The 20,279-nt window shown below is 38.6% G+C and overlaps 36 non-coding genes across 36 annotated transcripts; 19 read left to right on the top strand and 17 right to left on the bottom strand.

Moving 5' to 3' along the window:
• The first annotated feature begins 356 nt into the window (after nt 1–356).
• On the top strand, nt 357–428 carry Trnaw-cca (transfer RNA tryptophan (anticodon CCA)). The gene has a single exon. It is a non-coding gene; the product is annotated as a tRNA-Trp (tRNA).
• Nucleotides 429–978: 550 nt separating this feature from the next.
• Trnas-aga (transfer RNA serine (anticodon AGA)) lies at nt 979–1,060 on the bottom strand. Its single transcript has one exon. It is a non-coding gene; the product is annotated as a tRNA-Ser (tRNA).
• A 403-nt stretch (nt 1,061–1,463) lies between these two features.
• On the top strand, nt 1,464–1,535 carry Trnaw-cca (transfer RNA tryptophan (anticodon CCA)). The gene has a single exon. It is a non-coding gene; the product is annotated as a tRNA-Trp (tRNA).
• Nucleotides 1,536–2,086: 551 nt separating this feature from the next.
• Trnas-aga (transfer RNA serine (anticodon AGA)) lies at nt 2,087–2,168 on the bottom strand. The gene has a single exon. It is a non-coding gene; the product is annotated as a tRNA-Ser (tRNA).
• A 403-nt stretch (nt 2,169–2,571) lies between these two features.
• On the top strand, nt 2,572–2,643 carry Trnaw-cca (transfer RNA tryptophan (anticodon CCA)). The gene has a single exon. It is a non-coding gene; the product is annotated as a tRNA-Trp (tRNA).
• Nucleotides 2,644–3,193: 550 nt separating this feature from the next.
• On the bottom strand, nt 3,194–3,275 carry Trnas-aga (transfer RNA serine (anticodon AGA)). The gene has a single exon. It is a non-coding gene; the product is annotated as a tRNA-Ser (tRNA).
• A 403-nt stretch (nt 3,276–3,678) lies between these two features.
• Nucleotides 3,679–3,750, top strand: Trnaw-cca (transfer RNA tryptophan (anticodon CCA)). Its single transcript has one exon. It is a non-coding gene; the product is annotated as a tRNA-Trp (tRNA).
• A 550-nt stretch (nt 3,751–4,300) lies between these two features.
• On the bottom strand, nt 4,301–4,382 carry Trnas-aga (transfer RNA serine (anticodon AGA)). The gene has a single exon. It is a non-coding gene; the product is annotated as a tRNA-Ser (tRNA).
• A 403-nt stretch (nt 4,383–4,785) lies between these two features.
• Trnaw-cca (transfer RNA tryptophan (anticodon CCA)) lies at nt 4,786–4,857 on the top strand. The gene has a single exon. It is a non-coding gene; the product is annotated as a tRNA-Trp (tRNA).
• A 550-nt stretch (nt 4,858–5,407) lies between these two features.
• Trnas-aga (transfer RNA serine (anticodon AGA)) lies at nt 5,408–5,489 on the bottom strand. Its single transcript has one exon. It is a non-coding gene; the product is annotated as a tRNA-Ser (tRNA).
• A 403-nt stretch (nt 5,490–5,892) lies between these two features.
• On the top strand, nt 5,893–5,964 carry Trnaw-cca (transfer RNA tryptophan (anticodon CCA)). The gene has a single exon. It is a non-coding gene; the product is annotated as a tRNA-Trp (tRNA).
• A 550-nt stretch (nt 5,965–6,514) lies between these two features.
• Trnas-aga (transfer RNA serine (anticodon AGA)) lies at nt 6,515–6,596 on the bottom strand. Its single transcript has one exon. It is a non-coding gene; the product is annotated as a tRNA-Ser (tRNA).
• Nucleotides 6,597–6,999: 403 nt separating this feature from the next.
• Nucleotides 7,000–7,071, top strand: Trnaw-cca (transfer RNA tryptophan (anticodon CCA)). Its single transcript has one exon. It is a non-coding gene; the product is annotated as a tRNA-Trp (tRNA).
• A 544-nt stretch (nt 7,072–7,615) lies between these two features.
• On the bottom strand, nt 7,616–7,697 carry Trnas-aga (transfer RNA serine (anticodon AGA)). The gene has a single exon. It is a non-coding gene; the product is annotated as a tRNA-Ser (tRNA).
• Nucleotides 7,698–8,100: 403 nt separating this feature from the next.
• Nucleotides 8,101–8,172, top strand: Trnaw-cca (transfer RNA tryptophan (anticodon CCA)). The gene has a single exon. It is a non-coding gene; the product is annotated as a tRNA-Trp (tRNA).
• A 550-nt stretch (nt 8,173–8,722) lies between these two features.
• Nucleotides 8,723–8,804, bottom strand: Trnas-aga (transfer RNA serine (anticodon AGA)). Its single transcript has one exon. It is a non-coding gene; the product is annotated as a tRNA-Ser (tRNA).
• A 403-nt stretch (nt 8,805–9,207) lies between these two features.
• Trnaw-cca (transfer RNA tryptophan (anticodon CCA)) lies at nt 9,208–9,279 on the top strand. The gene has a single exon. It is a non-coding gene; the product is annotated as a tRNA-Trp (tRNA).
• Nucleotides 9,280–9,829: 550 nt separating this feature from the next.
• Nucleotides 9,830–9,911, bottom strand: Trnas-aga (transfer RNA serine (anticodon AGA)). The gene has a single exon. It is a non-coding gene; the product is annotated as a tRNA-Ser (tRNA).
• A 403-nt stretch (nt 9,912–10,314) lies between these two features.
• Nucleotides 10,315–10,386, top strand: Trnaw-cca (transfer RNA tryptophan (anticodon CCA)). Its single transcript has one exon. It is a non-coding gene; the product is annotated as a tRNA-Trp (tRNA).
• Nucleotides 10,387–10,936: 550 nt separating this feature from the next.
• Nucleotides 10,937–11,018, bottom strand: Trnas-aga (transfer RNA serine (anticodon AGA)). The gene has a single exon. It is a non-coding gene; the product is annotated as a tRNA-Ser (tRNA).
• A 403-nt stretch (nt 11,019–11,421) lies between these two features.
• Trnaw-cca (transfer RNA tryptophan (anticodon CCA)) lies at nt 11,422–11,493 on the top strand. The gene has a single exon. It is a non-coding gene; the product is annotated as a tRNA-Trp (tRNA).
• A 550-nt stretch (nt 11,494–12,043) lies between these two features.
• Nucleotides 12,044–12,125, bottom strand: Trnas-aga (transfer RNA serine (anticodon AGA)). The gene has a single exon. It is a non-coding gene; the product is annotated as a tRNA-Ser (tRNA).
• A 403-nt stretch (nt 12,126–12,528) lies between these two features.
• On the top strand, nt 12,529–12,600 carry Trnaw-cca (transfer RNA tryptophan (anticodon CCA)). The gene has a single exon. It is a non-coding gene; the product is annotated as a tRNA-Trp (tRNA).
• A 550-nt stretch (nt 12,601–13,150) lies between these two features.
• On the bottom strand, nt 13,151–13,232 carry Trnas-aga (transfer RNA serine (anticodon AGA)). Its single transcript has one exon. It is a non-coding gene; the product is annotated as a tRNA-Ser (tRNA).
• A 403-nt stretch (nt 13,233–13,635) lies between these two features.
• On the top strand, nt 13,636–13,707 carry Trnaw-cca (transfer RNA tryptophan (anticodon CCA)). Its single transcript has one exon. It is a non-coding gene; the product is annotated as a tRNA-Trp (tRNA).
• Nucleotides 13,708–14,570: 863 nt separating this feature from the next.
• Trnaw-cca (transfer RNA tryptophan (anticodon CCA)) lies at nt 14,571–14,642 on the top strand. Its single transcript has one exon. It is a non-coding gene; the product is annotated as a tRNA-Trp (tRNA).
• Nucleotides 14,643–15,064: 422 nt separating this feature from the next.
• Nucleotides 15,065–15,136, top strand: Trnaw-cca (transfer RNA tryptophan (anticodon CCA)). The gene has a single exon. It is a non-coding gene; the product is annotated as a tRNA-Trp (tRNA).
• Nucleotides 15,137–15,686: 550 nt separating this feature from the next.
• Nucleotides 15,687–15,768, bottom strand: Trnas-aga (transfer RNA serine (anticodon AGA)). Its single transcript has one exon. It is a non-coding gene; the product is annotated as a tRNA-Ser (tRNA).
• Nucleotides 15,769–16,171: 403 nt separating this feature from the next.
• Nucleotides 16,172–16,243, top strand: Trnaw-cca (transfer RNA tryptophan (anticodon CCA)). Its single transcript has one exon. It is a non-coding gene; the product is annotated as a tRNA-Trp (tRNA).
• A 550-nt stretch (nt 16,244–16,793) lies between these two features.
• Nucleotides 16,794–16,875, bottom strand: Trnas-aga (transfer RNA serine (anticodon AGA)). Its single transcript has one exon. It is a non-coding gene; the product is annotated as a tRNA-Ser (tRNA).
• Nucleotides 16,876–17,278: 403 nt separating this feature from the next.
• Nucleotides 17,279–17,350, top strand: Trnaw-cca (transfer RNA tryptophan (anticodon CCA)). The gene has a single exon. It is a non-coding gene; the product is annotated as a tRNA-Trp (tRNA).
• Nucleotides 17,351–17,900: 550 nt separating this feature from the next.
• On the bottom strand, nt 17,901–17,982 carry Trnas-aga (transfer RNA serine (anticodon AGA)). Its single transcript has one exon. It is a non-coding gene; the product is annotated as a tRNA-Ser (tRNA).
• A 403-nt stretch (nt 17,983–18,385) lies between these two features.
• Trnaw-cca (transfer RNA tryptophan (anticodon CCA)) lies at nt 18,386–18,457 on the top strand. The gene has a single exon. It is a non-coding gene; the product is annotated as a tRNA-Trp (tRNA).
• Nucleotides 18,458–19,007: 550 nt separating this feature from the next.
• On the bottom strand, nt 19,008–19,089 carry Trnas-aga (transfer RNA serine (anticodon AGA)). The gene has a single exon. It is a non-coding gene; the product is annotated as a tRNA-Ser (tRNA).
• A 403-nt stretch (nt 19,090–19,492) lies between these two features.
• On the top strand, nt 19,493–19,564 carry Trnaw-cca (transfer RNA tryptophan (anticodon CCA)). Its single transcript has one exon. It is a non-coding gene; the product is annotated as a tRNA-Trp (tRNA).
• A 550-nt stretch (nt 19,565–20,114) lies between these two features.
• On the bottom strand, nt 20,115–20,196 carry Trnas-aga (transfer RNA serine (anticodon AGA)). The gene has a single exon. It is a non-coding gene; the product is annotated as a tRNA-Ser (tRNA).
• Nucleotides 20,197–20,279: the final 83 nt, after the last annotated feature.

The following is a 20,279-nucleotide window of genomic DNA, read 5'->3' as shown; positions in this document are numbered from 1 at the left end:
CGGCAACAACCTGTCGTAAGTGCCACATCGTCATACGGAAGTCATCTGATAAGTTCTTAATATTCCATTGGCAAGTCTGAATAAGGAAACTTAGTCTTTGTTAAATTAAAGTAACTAGAGTTAAATTCCAAACAATTTGAAGTTGTAGCCGCAGGCGATATTTTCAATATTCAAGGTTGTCTTGTACATTTTGTCTATAAATTATCATGATTGATTCGTGTTGAATCGTATATATTTTTCAAAATTAAGGAAAACACGATTTTATTATTTTACAGCCAAAGGGAGGGGTACAAGTTTAGTAGGATCGATAATAACCTGAGCGTTATAGACTAAAAATTCCATTTGGTTGGAAGAAGGACTCCGTGGCGCAACGGTAGCGCGTCTGACTCCAGATCAGAAGGTTGCGTGTTCGAATCACGTCGGGGTCATATGTATTTTTGCTGCAATTTTCTAGAAATGTTGATAAGGTCTCACATTCAACGTTTGTGTCAATGGAAAGGCACTGATTGCAAACTGTGTGAGTGAAAGCGAGACTTACTTCATGCCTGTTTATTGTTCAAGTTACATGTCATGAAACACAAAGTTTCTCACATACGTTACTCTTACTTCATATCGAACAGTTTTCCTTCAATAGCAATTTAATTTCAGACGGAAGAAAGGAAAGTTCACGATTTTTTTTTTATCAAAATCAAAGTATTTACTGGCGAATCACCGTTTATCTCCTCGAAATTGTCAGGATTGATCCTGACAATGTGTCCCTTTTCTTCCTCGATGCATGATATCCTTACGATCTTCCTCAGTCACCGGTTAAGCCGAATGAACTCTGTCATACAACAACTGCATTCATTGCGAATGGTCGTTTTCAGGACAATGTCTATCTGCGGTTAGCTTATCGATAACTTTGATTCCTACTTGTCTTTGAGCGCGTTCAGTGAGCAGTGTGTGATTCATTACAAAAAGTTGATACCAAAAAGTCTGCGTCGTCGACAGGATTCGAACCTGTGCGGGGAGACCCCAATAGATTTCTAGTCTATCGCCTTAACCACTCGGCCACGACGACTTGATACATACGTCCAAAATTAACTACTTTATACTTAATACCAGATGCGGCAACAACCTGTCGTAAGTGCCACATCGTCATACGGAAGTCATCTGATAAGTTCTTAATATTCCATTGGCAAGTCTGAATAAGGAAACTTAGTCTTTGTTAAATTAAAGTAACTAGAGTTAAATTCCAAACAATTTGAAGTTGTAGCCGCAGGCGATATTTTCAATATTCAAGGTTGTCTTGTACATTTTGTCTATAAATTATCATGATTGATTCGTGTTGAATCGTATATATTTTTCAAAATTAAGGAAAACACGATTTTATTATTTTACAGCCAAAGGGAGGGGTACAAGTTTAGTAGGATCGATAATAACCTGAGCGTTATAGACTAAAAATTCCATTTGGTTGGAAGAAGGACTCCGTGGCGCAACGGTAGCGCGTCTGACTCCAGATCAGAAGGTTGCGTGTTCGAATCACGTCGGGGTCATATGTATTTTTGCTGCAATTTTCTAGAAATGTTGATAAGGTCTCACATTCAACGTTTGTGTCAATGGAAAGGCACTGATTGCAAACTGTGTGAGTGAAAGCGAGACTTACTTCATGCCTGTTTATTGTTCAAGTTACATGTCATGAAACACAAAGTTTCTCACATACGTTACTCTTACTTCATATCGAACAGTTTTCCTTCAATAGCAATTTAATTTCAGACGGAAGAAAGGAAAGTTCACGATTTTTTTTTTTATCAAAATCAAAGTATTTACTGGCGAATCACCGTTTATCTCCTCGAAATTGTCAGGATTGATCCTGACAATGTGTCCCTTTTCTTCCTCGATGCATGATATCCTTACGATCTTCCTCAGTCACCGGTTAAGCCGAATGAACTCTGTCATACAACAACTGCATTCATTGCGAATGGTCGTTTTCAGGACAATGTCTATCTGCGGTTAGCTTATCGATAACTTTGATTCCTACTTGTCTTTGAGCGCGTTCAGTGAGCAGTGTGTGATTCATTACAAAAAGTTGATACCAAAAAGTCTGCGTCGTCGACAGGATTCGAACCTGTGCGGGGAGACCCCAATAGATTTCTAGTCTATCGCCTTAACCACTCGGCCACGACGACTTGATACATACGTCCAAAATTAACTACTTTATACTTAATACCAGATGCGGCAACAACCTGTCGTAAGTGCCACATCGTCATACGGAAGTCATCTGATAAGTTCTTAATATTCCATTGGCAAGTCTGAATAAGGAAACTTAGTCTTTGTTAAATTAAAGTAACTAGAGTTAAATTCCAAACAATTTGAAGTTGTAGCCGCAGGCGATATTTTCAATATTCAAGGTTGTCTTGTACATTTTGTCTATAAATTATCATGATTGATTCGTGTTGAATCGTATATATTTTTCAAAATTAAGGAAAACACGATTTTATTATTTTACAGCCAAAGGGAGGGGTACAAGTTTAGTAGGATCGATAATAACCTGAGCGTTATAGACTAAAAATTCCATTTGGTTGGAAGAAGGACTCCGTGGCGCAACGGTAGCGCGTCTGACTCCAGATCAGAAGGTTGCGTGTTCGAATCACGTCGGGGTCATATGTATTTTTGCTGCAATTTTCTAGAAATGTTGATAAGGTCTCACATTCAACGTTTGTGTCAATGGAAAGGCACTGATTGCAAACTGTGTGAGTGAAAGCGAGACTTACTTCATGCCTGTTTATTGTTCAAGTTACATGTCATGAAACACAAAGTTTCTCACATACGTTACTCTTACTTCATATCGAACAGTTTTCCTTCAATAGCAATTTAATTTCAGACGGAAGAAAGGAAAGTTCACGATTTTTTTTTTATCAAAATCAAAGTATTTACTGGCGAATCACCGTTTATCTCCTCGAAATTGTCAGGATTGATCCTGACAATGTGTCCCTTTTCTTCCTCGATGCATGATATCCTTACGATCTTCCTCAGTCACCGGTTAAGCCGAATGAACTCTGTCATACAACAACTGCATTCATTGCGAATGGTCGTTTTCAGGACAATGTCTATCTGCGGTTAGCTTATCGATAACTTTGATTCCTACTTGTCTTTGAGCGCGTTCAGTGAGCAGTGTGTGATTCATTACAAAAAGTTGATACCAAAAAGTCTGCGTCGTCGACAGGATTCGAACCTGTGCGGGGAGACCCCAATAGATTTCTAGTCTATCGCCTTAACCACTCGGCCACGACGACTTGATACATACGTCCAAAATTAACTACTTTATACTTAATACCAGATGCGGCAACAACCTGTCGTAAGTGCCACATCGTCATACGGAAGTCATCTGATAAGTTCTTAATATTCCATTGGCAAGTCTGAATAAGGAAACTTAGTCTTTGTTAAATTAAAGTAACTAGAGTTAAATTCCAAACAATTTGAAGTTGTAGCCGCAGGCGATATTTTCAATATTCAAGGTTGTCTTGTACATTTTGTCTATAAATTATCATGATTGATTCGTGTTGAATCGTATATATTTTTCAAAATTAAGGAAAACACGATTTTATTATTTTACAGCCAAAGGGAGGGGTACAAGTTTAGTAGGATCGATAATAACCTGAGCGTTATAGACTAAAAATTCCATTTGGTTGGAAGAAGGACTCCGTGGCGCAACGGTAGCGCGTCTGACTCCAGATCAGAAGGTTGCGTGTTCGAATCACGTCGGGGTCATATGTATTTTTGCTGCAATTTTCTAGAAATGTTGATAAGGTCTCACATTCAACGTTTGTGTCAATGGAAAGGCACTGATTGCAAACTGTGTGAGTGAAAGCGAGACTTACTTCATGCCTGTTTATTGTTCAAGTTACATGTCATGAAACACAAAGTTTCTCACATACGTTACTCTTACTTCATATCGAACAGTTTTCCTTCAATAGCAATTTAATTTCAGACGGAAGAAAGGAAAGTTCACGATTTTTTTTTTATCAAAATCAAAGTATTTACTGGCGAATCACCGTTTATCTCCTCGAAATTGTCAGGATTGATCCTGACAATGTGTCCCTTTTCTTCCTCGATGCATGATATCCTTACGATCTTCCTCAGTCACCGGTTAAGCCGAATGAACTCTGTCATACAACAACTGCATTCATTGCGAATGGTCGTTTTCAGGACAATGTCTATCTGCGGTTAGCTTATCGATAACTTTGATTCCTACTTGTCTTTGAGCGCGTTCAGTGAGCAGTGTGTGATTCATTACAAAAAGTTGATACCAAAAAGTCTGCGTCGTCGACAGGATTCGAACCTGTGCGGGGAGACCCCAATAGATTTCTAGTCTATCGCCTTAACCACTCGGCCACGACGACTTGATACATACGTCCAAAATTAACTACTTTATACTTAATACCAGATGCGGCAACAACCTGTCGTAAGTGCCACATCGTCATACGGAAGTCATCTGATAAGTTCTTAATATTCCATTGGCAAGTCTGAATAAGGAAACTTAGTCTTTGTTAAATTAAAGTAACTAGAGTTAAATTCCAAACAATTTGAAGTTGTAGCCGCAGGCGATATTTTCAATATTCAAGGTTGTCTTGTACATTTTGTCTATAAATTATCATGATTGATTCGTGTTGAATCGTATATATTTTTCAAAATTAAGGAAAACACGATTTTATTATTTTACAGCCAAAGGGAGGGGTACAAGTTTAGTAGGATCGATAATAACCTGAGCGTTATAGACTAAAAATTCCATTTGGTTGGAAGAAGGACTCCGTGGCGCAACGGTAGCGCGTCTGACTCCAGATCAGAAGGTTGCGTGTTCGAATCACGTCGGGGTCATATGTATTTTTGCTGCAATTTTCTAGAAATGTTGATAAGGTCTCACATTCAACGTTTGTGTCAATGGAAAGGCACTGATTGCAAACTGTGTGAGTGAAAGCGAGACTTACTTCATGCCTGTTTATTGTTCAAGTTACATGTCATGAAACACAAAGTTTCTCACATACGTTACTCTTACTTCATATCGAACAGTTTTCCTTCAATAGCAATTTAATTTCAGACGGAAGAAAGGAAAGTTCACGATTTTTTTTTTATCAAAATCAAAGTATTTACTGGCGAATCACCGTTTATCTCCTCGAAATTGTCAGGATTGATCCTGACAATGTGTCCCTTTTCTTCCTCGATGCATGATATCCTTACGATCTTCCTCAGTCACCGGTTAAGCCGAATGAACTCTGTCATACAACAACTGCATTCATTGCGAATGGTCGTTTTCAGGACAATGTCTATCTGCGGTTAGCTTATCGATAACTTTGATTCCTACTTGTCTTTGAGCGCGTTCAGTGAGCAGTGTGTGATTCATTACAAAAAGTTGATACCAAAAAGTCTGCGTCGTCGACAGGATTCGAACCTGTGCGGGGAGACCCCAATAGATTTCTAGTCTATCGCCTTAACCACTCGGCCACGACGACTTGATACATACGTCCAAAATTAACTACTTTATACTTAATACCAGATGCGGCAACAACCTGTCGTAAGTGCCACATCGTCATACGGAAGTCATCTGATAAGTTCTTAATATTCCATTGGCAAGTCTGAATAAGGAAACTTAGTCTTTGTTAAATTAAAGTAACTAGAGTTAAATTCCAAACAATTTGAAGTTGTAGCCGCAGGCGATATTTTCAATATTCAAGGTTGTCTTGTACATTTTGTCTATAAATTATCATGATTGATTCGTGTTGAATCGTATATATTTTTCAAAATTAAGGAAAACACGATTTTATTATTTTACAGCCAAAGGGAGGGGTACAAGTTTAGTAGGATCGATAATAACCTGAGCGTTATAGACTAAAAATTCCATTTGGTTGGAAGAAGGACTCCGTGGCGCAACGGTAGCGCGTCTGACTCCAGATCAGAAGGTTGCGTGTTCGAATCACGTCGGGGTCATATGTATTTTTGCTGCAATTTTCTAGAAATGTTGATAAGGTCTCACATTCAACGTTTGTGTCAATGGAAAGGCACTGATTGCAAACTGTGTGAGTGAAAGCGAGACTTACTTCATGCCTGTTTATTGTTCAAGTTACATGTCATGAAACACAAAGTTTCTCACATACGTTACTCTTACTTCATATCGAACAGTTTTCCTTCAATAGCAATTTAATTTCAGACGGAAGAAAGGAAAGTTCACGATTTTTTTTTTATCAAAATCAAAGTATTTACTGGCGAATCACCGTTTATCTCCTCGAAATTGTCAGGATTGATCCTGACAATGTGTCCCTTTTCTTCCTCGATGCATGATATCCTTACGATCTTCCTCAGTCACCGGTTAAGCCGAATGAACTCTGTCATACAACAACTGCATTCATTGCGAATGGTCGTTTTCAGGACAATGTCTATCTGCGGTTAGCTTATCGATAACTTTGATTCCTACTTGTCTTTGAGCGCGTTCAGTGAGCAGTGTGTGATTCATTACAAAAAGTTGATACCAAAAAGTCTGCGTCGTCGACAGGATTCGAACCTGTGCGGGGAGACCCCAATAGATTTCTAGTCTATCGCCTTAACCACTCGGCCACGACGACTTGATACATACGTCCAAAATTAACTACTTTATACTTAATACCAGATGCGGCAACAACCTGTCGTAAGTGCCACATCGTCATACGGAAGTCATCTGATAAGTTCTTAATATTCCATTGGCAAGTCTGAATAAGGAAACTTAGTCTTTGTTAAATTAAAGTAACTAGAGTTAAATTCCAAACAATTTGAAGTTGTAGCCGCAGGCGATATTTTCAATATTCAAGGTTGTCTTGTACATTTTGTCTATAAATTATCATGATTGATTCGTGTTGAATCGTATATATTTTTCAAAATTAAGGAAAACACGATTTTATTATTTTACAGCCAAAGGGAGGGGTACAAGTTTAGTAGGATCGATAATAACCTGAGCGTTATAGACTAAAAATTCCATTTGGTTGGAAGAAGGACTCCGTGGCTCAACGGTAGCGCGTCTGACTCCAGATCAGAAGGTTGCGTGTTCGAATCACGTCGGGGTCATATGTATTTTTGCTGCAATTTTCTAGAAATGTTGATAAGGTCTCACATTCAACGTTTGTGTCAATGGAAAGGCACTGATTGCAAACTGTGTGAGTGAAAGCGAGACTTACTTCATGCCTGTTTATTGTTCAAGTTACATGTCATGAAACACAAAGTTTCTCACATACGTTACTCTTACTTCATATCGAACAGTTTTCCTTCAATAGCAATTTAATTTCAGACGGAAGAAAGGAAAGTTCACGATTTTTTTTTTATCAAAATCAAAGTATTTACTGGCGAATCACCGTTTATCTCCTCGAAATTGTCAGGATTGATCCTGTGTCCCTTTTCTTCCTCGATGCATGATATCCTTACGATCTTCCTCAGTCACCGGTTAAGCCGAATGAACTCTGTCATACAACAACTGCATTCATTGCGAATGGTCGTTTTCAGGACAATGTCTATCTGCGGTTAGCTTATCGATAACTTTGATTCCTACTTGTCTTTGAGCGCGTTCAGTGAGCAGTGTGTGATTCATTACAAAAAGTTGATACCAAAAAGTCTGCGTCGTCGACAGGATTCGAACCTGTGCGGGGAGACCCCAATAGATTTCTAGTCTATCGCCTTAACCACTCGGCCACGACGACTTGATACATACGTCCAAAATTAACTACTTTATACTTAATACCAGATGCGGCAACAACCTGTCGTAAGTGCCACATCGTCATACGGAAGTCATCTGATAAGTTCTTAATATTCCATTGGCAAGTCTGAATAAGGAAACTTAGTCTTTGTTAAATTAAAGTAACTAGAGTTAAATTCCAAACAATTTGAAGTTGTAGCCGCAGGCGATATTTTCAATATTCAAGGTTGTCTTGTACATTTTGTCTATAAATTATCATGATTGATTCGTGTTGAATCGTATATATTTTTCAAAATTAAGGAAAACACGATTTTATTATTTTACAGCCAAAGGGAGGGGTACAAGTTTAGTAGGATCGATAATAACCTGAGCGTTATAGACTAAAAATTCCATTTGGTTGGAAGAAGGACTCCGTGGCGCAACGGTAGCGCGTCTGACTCCAGATCAGAAGGTTGCGTGTTCGAATCACGTCGGGGTCATATGTATTTTTGCTGCAATTTTCTAGAAATGTTGATAAGGTCTCACATTCAACGTTTGTGTCAATGGAAAGGCACTGATTGCAAACTGTGTGAGTGAAAGCGAGACTTACTTCATGCCTGTTTATTGTTCAAGTTACATGTCATGAAACACAAAGTTTCTCACATACGTTACTCTTACTTCATATCGAACAGTTTTCCTTCAATAGCAATTTAATTTCAGACGGAAGAAAGGAAAGTTCACGATTTTTTTTTTATCAAAATCAAAGTATTTACTGGCGAATCACCGTTTATCTCCTCGAAATTGTCAGGATTGATCCTGACAATGTGTCCCTTTTCTTCCTCGATGCATGATATCCTTACGATCTTCCTCAGTCACCGGTTAAGCCGAATGAACTCTGTCATACAACAACTGCATTCATTGCGAATGGTCGTTTTCAGGACAATGTCTATCTGCGGTTAGCTTATCGATAACTTTGATTCCTACTTGTCTTTGAGCGCGTTCAGTGAGCAGTGTGTGATTCATTACAAAAAGTTGATACCAAAAAGTCTGCGTCGTCGACAGGATTCGAACCTGTGCGGGGAGACCCCAATAGATTTCTAGTCTATCGCCTTAACCACTCGGCCACGACGACTTGATACATACGTCCAAAATTAACTACTTTATACTTAATACCAGATGCGGCAACAACCTGTCGTAAGTGCCACATCGTCATACGGAAGTCATCTGATAAGTTCTTAATATTCCATTGGCAAGTCTGAATAAGGAAACTTAGTCTTTGTTAAATTAAAGTAACTAGAGTTAAATTCCAAACAATTTGAAGTTGTAGCCGCAGGCGATATTTTCAATATTCAAGGTTGTCTTGTACATTTTGTCTATAAATTATCATGATTGATTCGTGTTGAATCGTATATATTTTTCAAAATTAAGGAAAACACGATTTTATTATTTTACAGCCAAAGGGAGGGGTACAAGTTTAGTAGGATCGATAATAACCTGAGCGTTATAGACTAAAAATTCCATTTGGTTGGAAGAAGGACTCCGTGGCGCAACGGTAGCGCGTCTGACTCCAGATCAGAAGGTTGCGTGTTCGAATCACGTCGGGGTCATATGTATTTTTGCTGCAATTTTCTAGAAATGTTGATAAGGTCTCACATTCAACGTTTGTGTCAATGGAAAGGCACTGATTGCAAACTGTGTGAGTGAAAGCGAGACTTACTTCATGCCTGTTTATTGTTCAAGTTACATGTCATGAAACACAAAGTTTCTCACATACGTTACTCTTACTTCATATCGAACAGTTTTCCTTCAATAGCAATTTAATTTCAGACGGAAGAAAGGAAAGTTCACGATTTTTTTTTGATCAAAATCAAAGTATTTACTGGCGAATCACCGTTTATCTCCTCGAAATTGTCAGGATTGATCCTGACAATGTGTCCCTTTTCTTCCTCGATGCATGATATCCTTACGATCTTCCTCAGTCACCGGTTAAGCCGAATGAACTCTGTCATACAACAACTGCATTCATTGCGAATGGTCGTTTTCAGGACAATGTCTATCTGCGGTTAGCTTATCGATAACTTTGATTCCTACTTGTCTTTGAGCGCGTTCAGTGAGCAGTGTGTGATTCATTACAAAAAGTTGATACCAAAAAGTCTGCGTCGTCGACAGGATTCGAACCTGTGCGGGGAGACCCCAATAGATTTCTAGTCTATCGCCTTAACCACTCGGCCACGACGACTTGATACATACGTCCAAAATTAACTACTTTATACTTAATACCAGATGCGGCAACAACCTGTCGTAAGTGCCACATCGTCATACGGAAGTCATCTGATAAGTTCTTAATATTCCATTGGCAAGTCTGAATAAGGAAACTTAGTCTTTGTTAAATTAAAGTAACTAGAGTTAAATTCCAAACAATTTGAAGTTGTAGCCGCAGGCGATATTTTCAATATTCAAGGTTGTCTTGTACATTTTGTCTATAAATTATCATGATTGATTCGTGTTGAATCGTATATATTTTTCAAAATTAAGGAAAACACGATTTTATTATTTTACAGCCAAAGGGAGGGGTACAAGTTTAGTAGGATCGATAATAACCTGAGCGTTATAGACTAAAAATTCCATTTGGTTGGAAGAAGGACTCCGTGGCGCAACGGTAGCGCGTCTGACTCCAGATCAGAAGGTTGCGTGTTCGAATCACGTCGGGGTCATATGTATTTTTGCTGCAATTTTCTAGAAATGTTGATAAGGTCTCACATTCAACGTTTGTGTCAATGGAAAGGCACTGATTGCAAACTGTGTGAGTGAAAGCGAGACTTACTTCATGCCTGTTTATTGTTCAAGTTACATGTCATGAAACACAAAGTTTCTCACATACGTTACTCTTACTTCATATCGAACAGTTTTCCTTCAATAGCAATTTAATTTCAGACGGAAGAAAGGAAAGTTCACGATTTTTTTTTGATCAAAATCAAAGTATTTACTGGCGAATCACCGTTTATCTCCTCGAAATTGTCAGGATTGATCCTGACAATGTGTCCCTTTTCTTCCTCGATGCATGATATCCTTACGATCTTCCTCAGTCACCGGTTAAGCCGAATGAACTCTGTCATACAACAACTGCATTCATTGCGAATGGTCGTTTTCAGGACAATGTCTATCTGCGGTTAGCTTATCGATAACTTTGATTCCTACTTGTCTTTGAGCGCGTTCAGTGAGCAGTGTGTGATTCATTACAAAAAGTTGATACCAAAAAGTCTGCGTCGTCGACAGGATTCGAACCTGTGCGGGGAGACCCCAATAGATTTCTAGTCTATCGCCTTAACCACTCGGCCACGACGACTTGATACATACGTCCAAAATTAACTACTTTATACTTAATACCAGATGCGGCAACAACCTGTCGTAAGTGCCACATCGTCATACGGAAGTCATCTGATAAGTTCTTAATATTCCATTGGCAAGTCTGAATAAGGAAACTTAGTCTTTGTTAAATTAAAGTAACTAGAGTTAAATTCCAAACAATTTGAAGTTGTAGCCGCAGGCGATATTTTCAATATTCAAGGTTGTCTTGTACATTTTGTCTATAAATTATCATGATTGATTCGTGTTGAATCGTATATATTTTTCAAAATTAAGGAAAACACGATTTTATTATTTTACAGCCAAAGGGAGGGGTACAAGTTTAGTAGGATCGATAATAACCTGAGCGTTATAGACTAAAAATTCCATTTGGTTGGAAGAAGGACTCCGTGGCGCAACGGTAGCGCGTCTGACTCCAGATCAGAAGGTTGCGTGTTCGAATCACGTCGGGGTCATATGTATTTTTGCTGCAATTTTCTAGAAATGTTGATAAGGTCTCACATTCAACGTTTGTGTCAATGGAAAGGCACTGATTGCAAACTGTGTGAGTGAAAGCGAGACTTACTTCATGCCTGTTTATTGTTCAAGTTACATGTCATGAAACACAAAGTTTCTCACATACGTTACTCTTACTTCATATCGAACAGTTTTCCTTCAATAGCAATTTAATTTCAGACGGAAGAAAGGAAAGTTCACGATTTTTTTTTTATCAAAATCAAAGTATTTACTGGCGAATCACCGTTTATCTCCTCGAAATTGTCAGGATTGATCCTGACAATGTGTCCCTTTTCTTCCTCGATGCATGATATCCTTACGATCTTCCTCAGTCACCGGTTAAGCCGAATGAACTCTGTCATACAACAACTGCATTCATTGCGAATGGTCGTTTTCAGGACAATGTCTATCTGCGGTTAGCTTATCGATAACTTTGATTCCTACTTGTCTTTGAGCGCGTTCAGTGAGCAGTGTGTGATTCATTACAAAAAGTTGATACCAAAAAGTCTGCGTCGTCGACAGGATTCGAACCTGTGCGGGGAGACCCCAATAGATTTCTAGTCTATCGCCTTAACCACTCGGCCACGACGACTTGATACATACGTCCAAAATTAACTACTTTATACTTAATACCAGATGCGGCAACAACCTGTCGTAAGTGCCACATCGTCATACGGAAGTCATCTGATAAGTTCTTAATATTCCATTGGCAAGTCTGAATAAGGAAACTTAGTCTTTGTTAAATTAAAGTAACTAGAGTTAAATTCCAAACAATTTGAAGTTGTAGCCGCAGGCGATATTTTCAATATTCAAGGTTGTCTTGTACATTTTGTCTATAAATTATCATGATTGATTCGTGTTGAATCGTATATATTTTTCAAAATTAAGGAAAACACGATTTTATTATTTTACAGCCAAAGGGAGGGGTACAAGTTTAGTAGGATCGATAATAACCTGAGCGTTATAGACTAAAAATTCCATTTGGTTGGAAGAAGGACTCCGTGGCGCAACGGTAGCGCGTCTGACTCCAGATCAGAAGGTTGCGTGTTCGAATCACGTCGGGGTCATATGTATTTTTGCTGCAATTTTCTAGAAATGTTGATAAGGTCTCACATTCAACGTTTGTGTCAATGGAAAGGCACTGATTGCAAACTGTGTGAGTGAAAGCGAGACTTACTTCATGCCTGTTTATTGTTCAAGTTACATGTCATGAAACACAAAGTTTCTCACATACGTTACTCTTACTTCATATCGAACAGTTTTCCTTCAATAGCAATTTAATTTCAGACGGAAGAAAGGAAAGTTCACGATTTTTTTTTTATCAAAATCAAAGTATTTACTGGCGAATCACCGTTTATCTCCTCGAAATTGTCAGGATTGATCCTGACAATGTGTCCCTTTTCTTCCTCGATGCATGATATCCTTACGATCTTCCTCAGTCACCGGTTAAGCCGAATGAACTCTGTCATACAACAACTGCATTCATTGCGAATGGTCGTTTTCAGGACAATGTCTATCTGCGGTTAGCTTATCGATAACTTTGATTCCTACTTGTCTTTGAGCGCGTTCAGTGAGCAGTGTGTGATTCATTACAAAAAGTTGATACCAAAAAGTCTGCGTCGTCGACAGGATTCGAACCTGTGCGGGGAGACCCCAATAGATTTCTAGTCTATCGCCTTAACCACTCGGCCACGACGACTTGATACATACGTCCAAAATTAACTACTTTATACTTAATACCAGATGCGGCAACAACCTGTCGTAAGTGCCACATCGTCATACGGAAGTCATCTGATAAGTTCTTAATATTCCATTGGCAAGTCTGAATAAGGAAACTTAGTCTTTGTTAAATTAAAGTAACTAGAGTTAAATTCCAAACAATTTGAAGTTGTAGCCGCAGGCGATATTTTCAATATTCAAGGTTGTCTTGTACATTTTGTCTATAAATTATCATGATTGATTCGTGTTGAATCGTATATATTTTTCAAAATTAAGGAAAACACGATTTTATTATTTTACAGCCAAAGGGAGGGGTACAAGTTTAGTAGGATCGATAATAACCTGAGCGTTATAGACTAAAAATTCCATTTGGTTGGAAGAAGGACTCCGTGGCGCAACGGTAGCGCGTCTGACTCCAGATCAGAAGGTTGCGTGTTCGAATCACGTCGGGGTCATATGTATTTTTGCTGCAATTTTCTAGAAATGTTGATAAGGTCTCACATTCAACGTTTGTGTCAATGGAAAGGCACTGATTGCAAACTGTGTGAGTGAAAGCGAGACTTACTTCATGCCTGTTTATTGTTCAAGTTACATGTCATGAAACACAAAGTTTCTCACATACGTTACTCTTACTTCATATCGAACAGTTTTCCTTCAATAGCAATTTAATTTCAGACGGAAGAAAGGAAAGTTCACGATTTTTTTTTTATCAAAATCAAAGTATTTACTGGCGAATCACCGTTTATCTCCTCGAAATTGTCAGGATTGATCCTGACAATGTGTCCCTTTTCTTCCTCGATGCATGATATCCTTACGATCTTCCTCAGTCACCGGTTAAGCCGAATGAACTCTGTCATACAACAACTGCATTCATTGCGAATGGTCGTTTTCAGGACAATGTCTATCTGCGGTTAGCTTATCGATAACTTTGATTCCTACTTGTCTTTGAGCGCGTTCAGTGAGCAGTGTGTGATTCATTACAAAAAGTTGATACCAAAAAGTCTGCGTCGTTAAGTTCTTAATATTCCATTGGCAAGTCTGAATAAGGAAACTTAGTCTTTGTTAAATTAAAGTAACTAGAGTTAAATTCCAAACAATTTGAAGTTGTAGCCGCAGGCGATATTTTCAATATTCAAGGTTGTCTTGTACATTTTGTCTATAAATTATCATGATTGATTCGTGTTGAATCGTATATATTTTTCAAAATTAAGGAAAACACGATTTTATTATTTTACAGCCAAAGGGAGGGGTACAAGTTTAGTAGGATCGATAATAACCTGAGCGTTATAGACTAAAAATTCCATTTGGTTGGAAGAAGGACTCCGTGGCGCAACGGTAGCGCGTCTGACTCCAGATCAGAAGGTTGCGTGTTCGAATCACGTCGGGGTCATATGTATTTTTGCTGCAATTTTCTAGAAATGTTGATAAGGTCTCACATTCAACGTTTGTGTCAATGGAAAGGCACTGATTGCAAACTGTGTGAGTGAAAGCGAGACTTACTTCATGCCTGTTTATTGTTCAAGTTACATGTCATGAAACACAAAGTTTCTCACATACGTTACTCTTACTTCATATCGAACAGTTTTCCTTCAATAGCAATTTAATTTCAGACGGAAGAAAGGAAAGTTCACGATTTTTTTTTTATCAAAATCAAAGTATTTACTGGCGAATCACCGTTTATCTCCTCGAAATTGTCAAAATTAAGGAAAACACGATTTTATTATTTTACAGCCAAAGGGAGGGGTACAAGTTTAGTAGGATCGATAATAACCTGAGCGTTATAGACTAAAAATTCCATTTGGTTGGAAGAAGGACTCCGTGGCGCAACGGTAGCGCGTCTGACTCCAGATCAGAAGGTTGCGTGTTCGAATCACGTCGGGGTCATATGTATTTTTGCTGCAATTTTCTAGAAATGTTGATAAGGTCTCACATTCAACGTTTGTGTCAATGGAAAGGCACTGATTGCAAACTGTGTGAGTGAAAGCGAGACTTACTTCATGCCTGTTTATTGTTCAAGTTACATGTCATGAAACACAAAGTTTCTCACATACGTTACTCTTACTTCATATCGAACAGTTTTCCTTCAATAGCAATTTAATTTCAGACGGAAGAAAGGAAAGTTCACGATTTTTTTTTTATCAAAATCAAAGTATTTACTGGCGAATCACCGTTTATCTCCTCGAAATTGTCAGGATTGATCCTGACAATGTGTCCCTTTTCTTCCTCGATGCATGATATCCTTACGATCTTCCTCAGTCACCGGTTAAGCCGAATGAACTCTGTCATACAACAACTGCATTCATTGCGAATGGTCGTTTTCAGGACAATGTCTATCTGCGGTTAGCTTATCGATAACTTTGATTCCTACTTGTCTTTGAGCGCGTTCAGTGAGCAGTGTGTGATTCATTACAAAAAGTTGATACCAAAAAGTCTGCGTCGTCGACAGGATTCGAACCTGTGCGGGGAGACCCCAATAGATTTCTAGTCTATCGCCTTAACCACTCGGCCACGACGACTTGATACATACGTCCAAAATTAACTACTTTATACTTAATACCAGATGCGGCAACAACCTGTCGTAAGTGCCACATCGTCATACGGAAGTCATCTGATAAGTTCTTAATATTCCATTGGCAAGTCTGAATAAGGAAACTTAGTCTTTGTTAAATTAAAGTAACTAGAGTTAAATTCCAAACAATTTGAAGTTGTAGCCGCAGGCGATATTTTCAATATTCAAGGTTGTCTTGTACATTTTGTCTATAAATTATCATGATTGATTCGTGTTGAATCGTATATATTTTTCAAAATTAAGGAAAACACGATTTTATTATTTTACAGCCAAAGGGAGGGGTACAAGTTTAGTAGGATCGATAATAACCTGAGCGTTATAGACTACAAATTCCATTTGGTTGGAAGAAGGACTCCGTGGCGCAACGGTAGCGCGTCTGACTCCAGATCAGAAGGTTGCGTGTTCGAATCACGTCGGGGTCATATGTATTTTTGCTGCAATTTTCTAGAAATGTTGATAAGGTCTCACATTCAACGTTTGTGTCAATGGAAAGGCACTGATTGCAAACTGTGTGAGTGAAAGCGAGACTTACTTCATGCCTGTTTATTGTTCAAGTTACATGTCATGAAACACAAAGTTTCTCACATACGTTACTCTTACTTCATATCGAACAGTTTTCCTTCAATAGCAATTTAATTTCAGACGGAAGAAAGGAAAGTTCACGATTTTTTTTTTATCAAAATCAAAGTATTTACTGGCGAATCACCGTTTATCTCCTCGAAATTGTCAGGATTGATCCTGACAATGTGTCCCTTTTCTTCCTCGATGCATGATATCCTTACGATCTTCCTCAGTCACCGGTTAAGCCGAATGAACTCTGTCATACAACAACTGCATTCATTGCGAATGGTCGTTTTCAGGACAATGTCTATCTGCGGTTAGCTTATCGATAACTTTGATTCCTACTTGTCTTTGAGCGCGTTCAGTGAGCAGTGTGTGATTCATTACAAAAAGTTGATACCAAAAAGTCTGCGTCGTCGACAGGATTCGAACCTGTGCGGGGAGACCCCAATAGATTTCTAGTCTATCGCCTTAACCACTCGGCCACGACGACTTGATACATACGTCCAAAATTAACTACTTTATACTTAATACCAGATGCGGCAACAACCTGTCGTAAGTGCCACATCGTCATACGGAAGTCATCTGATAAGTTCTTAATATTCCATTGGCAAGTCTGAATAAGGAAACTTAGTCTTTGTTAAATTAAAGTAACTAGAGTTAAATTCCAAACAATTTGAAGTTGTAGCCGCAGGCGATATTTTCAATATTCAAGGTTGTCTTGTACATTTTGTCTATAAATTATCATGATTGATTCGTGTTGAATCGTATATATTTTTCAAAATTAAGGAAAACACGATTTTATTATTTTACAGCCAAAGGGAGGGGTACAAGTTTAGTAGGATCGATAATAACCTGAGCGTTATAGACTAAAAATTCCATTTGGTTGGAAGAAGGACTCCGTGGCGCAACGGTAGCGCGTCTGACTCCAGATCAGAAGGTTGCGTGTTCGAATCACGTCGGGGTCATATGTATTTTTGCTGCAATTTTCTAGAAATGTTGATAAGGTCTCACATTCAACGTTTGTGTCAATGGAAAGGCACTGATTGCAAACTGTGTGAGTGAAAGCGAGACTTACTTCATGCCTGTTTATTGTTCAAGTTACATGTCATGAAACACAAAGTTTCTCACATACGTTACTCTTACTTCATATCGAACAGTTTTCCTTCAATAGCAATTTAATTTCAGACGGAAGAAAGGAAAGTTCACGATTTTTTTTTTATCAAAATCAAAGTATTTACTGGCGAATCACCGTTTATCTCCTCGAAATTGTCAGGATTGATCCTGACAATGTGTCCCTTTTCTTCCTCGATGCATGATATCCTTACGATCTTCCTCAGTCACCGGTTAAGCCGAATGAACTCTGTCATACAACAACTGCATTCATTGCGAATGGTCGTTTTCAGGACAATGTCTATCTGCGGTTAGCTTATCGATAACTTTGATTCCTACTTGTCTTTGAGCGCGTTCAGTGAGCAGTGTGTGATTCATTACAAAAAGTTGATACCAAAAAGTCTGCGTCGTCGACAGGATTCGAACCTGTGCGGGGAGACCCCAATAGATTTCTAGTCTATCGCCTTAACCACTCGGCCACGACGACTTGATACATACGTCCAAAATTAACTACTTTATACTTAATACCAGATGCGGCAACAACCTGTCGTAAGTGCCACATCGTCATACGGAAGTCATCTGATAAGTTCTTAATATTCCATTGGCAAGTCTGAATAAGGAAACTTAGTCTTTGTTAAATTAAAGTAACTAGAGTTAAATTCCAAACAATTTGAAGTTGTAGCCGCAGGCGATATTTTCAATATTCAAGGTTGTCTTGTACGTTTTGTCTATAAATTATCATGATTGATTCGTGTTGAATCGTATATATTTTTCAAAATTAAGGAAAACACGATTTTATTATTTTACAGCCAAAGGGAGGGGTACAAGTTTAGTAGGATCGATAATAACCTGAGCGTTATAGACTAAAAATTCCATTTGGTTGGAAGAAGGACTCCGTGGCGCAACGGTAGCGCGTCTGACTCCAGATCAGAAGGTTGCGTGTTCGAATCACGTCGGGGTCATATGTATTTTTGCTGCAATTTTCTAGAAATGTTGATAAGGTCTCACATTCAACGTTTGTGTCAATGGAAAGGCACTGATTGCAAACTGTGTGAGTGAAAGCGAGACTTACTTCATGCCTGTTTATTGTTCAAGTTACATGTCATGAAACACAAAGTTTCTCACATACGTTACTCTTACTTCATATCGAACAGTTTTCCTTCAATAGCAATTTAATTTCAGACGGAAGAAAGGAAAGTTCACGATTTTTTTTTTATCAAAATCAAAGTATTTACTGGCGAATCACCGTTTATCTCCTCGAAATTGTCAGGATTGATCCTGACAATGTGTCCCTTTTCTTCCTCGATGCATGATATCCTTACGATCTTCCTCAGTCACCGGTTAAGCCGAATGAACTCTGTCATACAACAACTGCATTCATTGCGAATGGTCGTTTTCAGGACAATGTCTATCTGCGGTTAGCTTATCGATAACTTTGATTCCTACTTGTCTTTGAGCGCGTTCAGTGAGCAGTGTGTGATTCATTACAAAAAGTTGATACCAAAAAGTCTGCGTCGTCGACAGGATTCGAACCTGTGCGGGGAGACCCCAATAGATTTCTAGTCTATCGCCTTAACCACTCGGCCACGACGACTTGATACATACGTCCAAAATTAACTACTTTATACTTAATACCAGATGCGGCAACAACCTGTCGTAAGTGCCACATCGTCATACGGAAGTCATCTGATAAGTTCTTAATATTCCATTGGCAAGTCTGAATAAGGAAACTTAGTCTTTGTTAAATTAAAGTAACTAGAGTTAAATTCCAAACAATTTGAAGTTGTAGCCGCAGGCGATATTTTCAATATTCAAGGTTGTCTTGTACATTTTGTCTATAAATTATCATGATTGATTCGTGTTGAATCGTATATATTTTTCAAAATTAAGGAAAACACGATTTTATTATTTTACAGCCAAAGGGAGGGGTACAAGTTTAGTAGGATCGATAATAACCTGAGCGTTATAGACTAAAAATTCCATTTGGTTGGAAGAAGGACTCCGTGGCGCAACGGTAGCGCGTCTGACTCCAGATCAGAAGGTTGCGTGTTCGAATCACGTCGGGGTCATATGTATTTTTGCTGCAATTTTCTAGAAATGTTGATAAGGTCTCACATTCAACGTTTGTGTCAATGGAAAGGCACTGATTGCAAACTGTGTGAGTGAAAGCGAGACTTACTTCATGCCTGTTTATTGTTCAAGTTACATGTCATGAAACACAAAGTTTCTCACATACGTTACTCTTACTTCATATCGAACAGTTTTCCTTCAATAGCAATTTAATTTCAGACGGAAGAAAGGAAAGTTCACGATTTTTTTTTTATCAAAATCAAAGTATTTACTGGCGAATCACCGTTTATCTCCTCGAAATTGTCAGGATTGATCCTGACAATGTGTCCCTTTTCTTCCTCGATGCATGATATCCTTACGATCTTCCTCAGTCACCGGTTAAGCCGAATGAACTCTGTCATACAACAACTGCATTCATTGCGAATGGTCGTTTTCAGGACAATGTCTATCTGCGGTTAGCTTATCGATAACTTTGATTCCTACTTGTCTTTGAGCGCGTTCAGTGAGCAGTGTGTGATTCATTACAAAAAGTTGATACCAAAAAGTCTGCGTCGTCGACAGGATTCGAACCTGTGCGGGGAGACCCCAATAGATTTCTAGTCTATCGCCTTAACCACTCGGCCACGACGACTTGATACATACGTCCAAAATTAACTACTTTATACTTAATACCAGATGCGGCAACAACCTGTCGTAAGTGCCACATCGTCATAC

Source organism: Mytilus trossulus, chromosome 11 (genome assembly GCF_036588685.1).
Source record: "Mytilus trossulus isolate FHL-02 chromosome 11, PNRI_Mtr1.1.1.hap1, whole genome shotgun sequence".
Classification (NCBI taxonomy): domain Eukaryota; kingdom Metazoa; phylum Mollusca; class Bivalvia; order Mytilida; family Mytilidae; genus Mytilus; species Mytilus trossulus.
The sequence above is the reverse complement of the archived record's forward strand: the minus strand, read 5'-3'. Positions and strand labels throughout refer to the sequence as shown.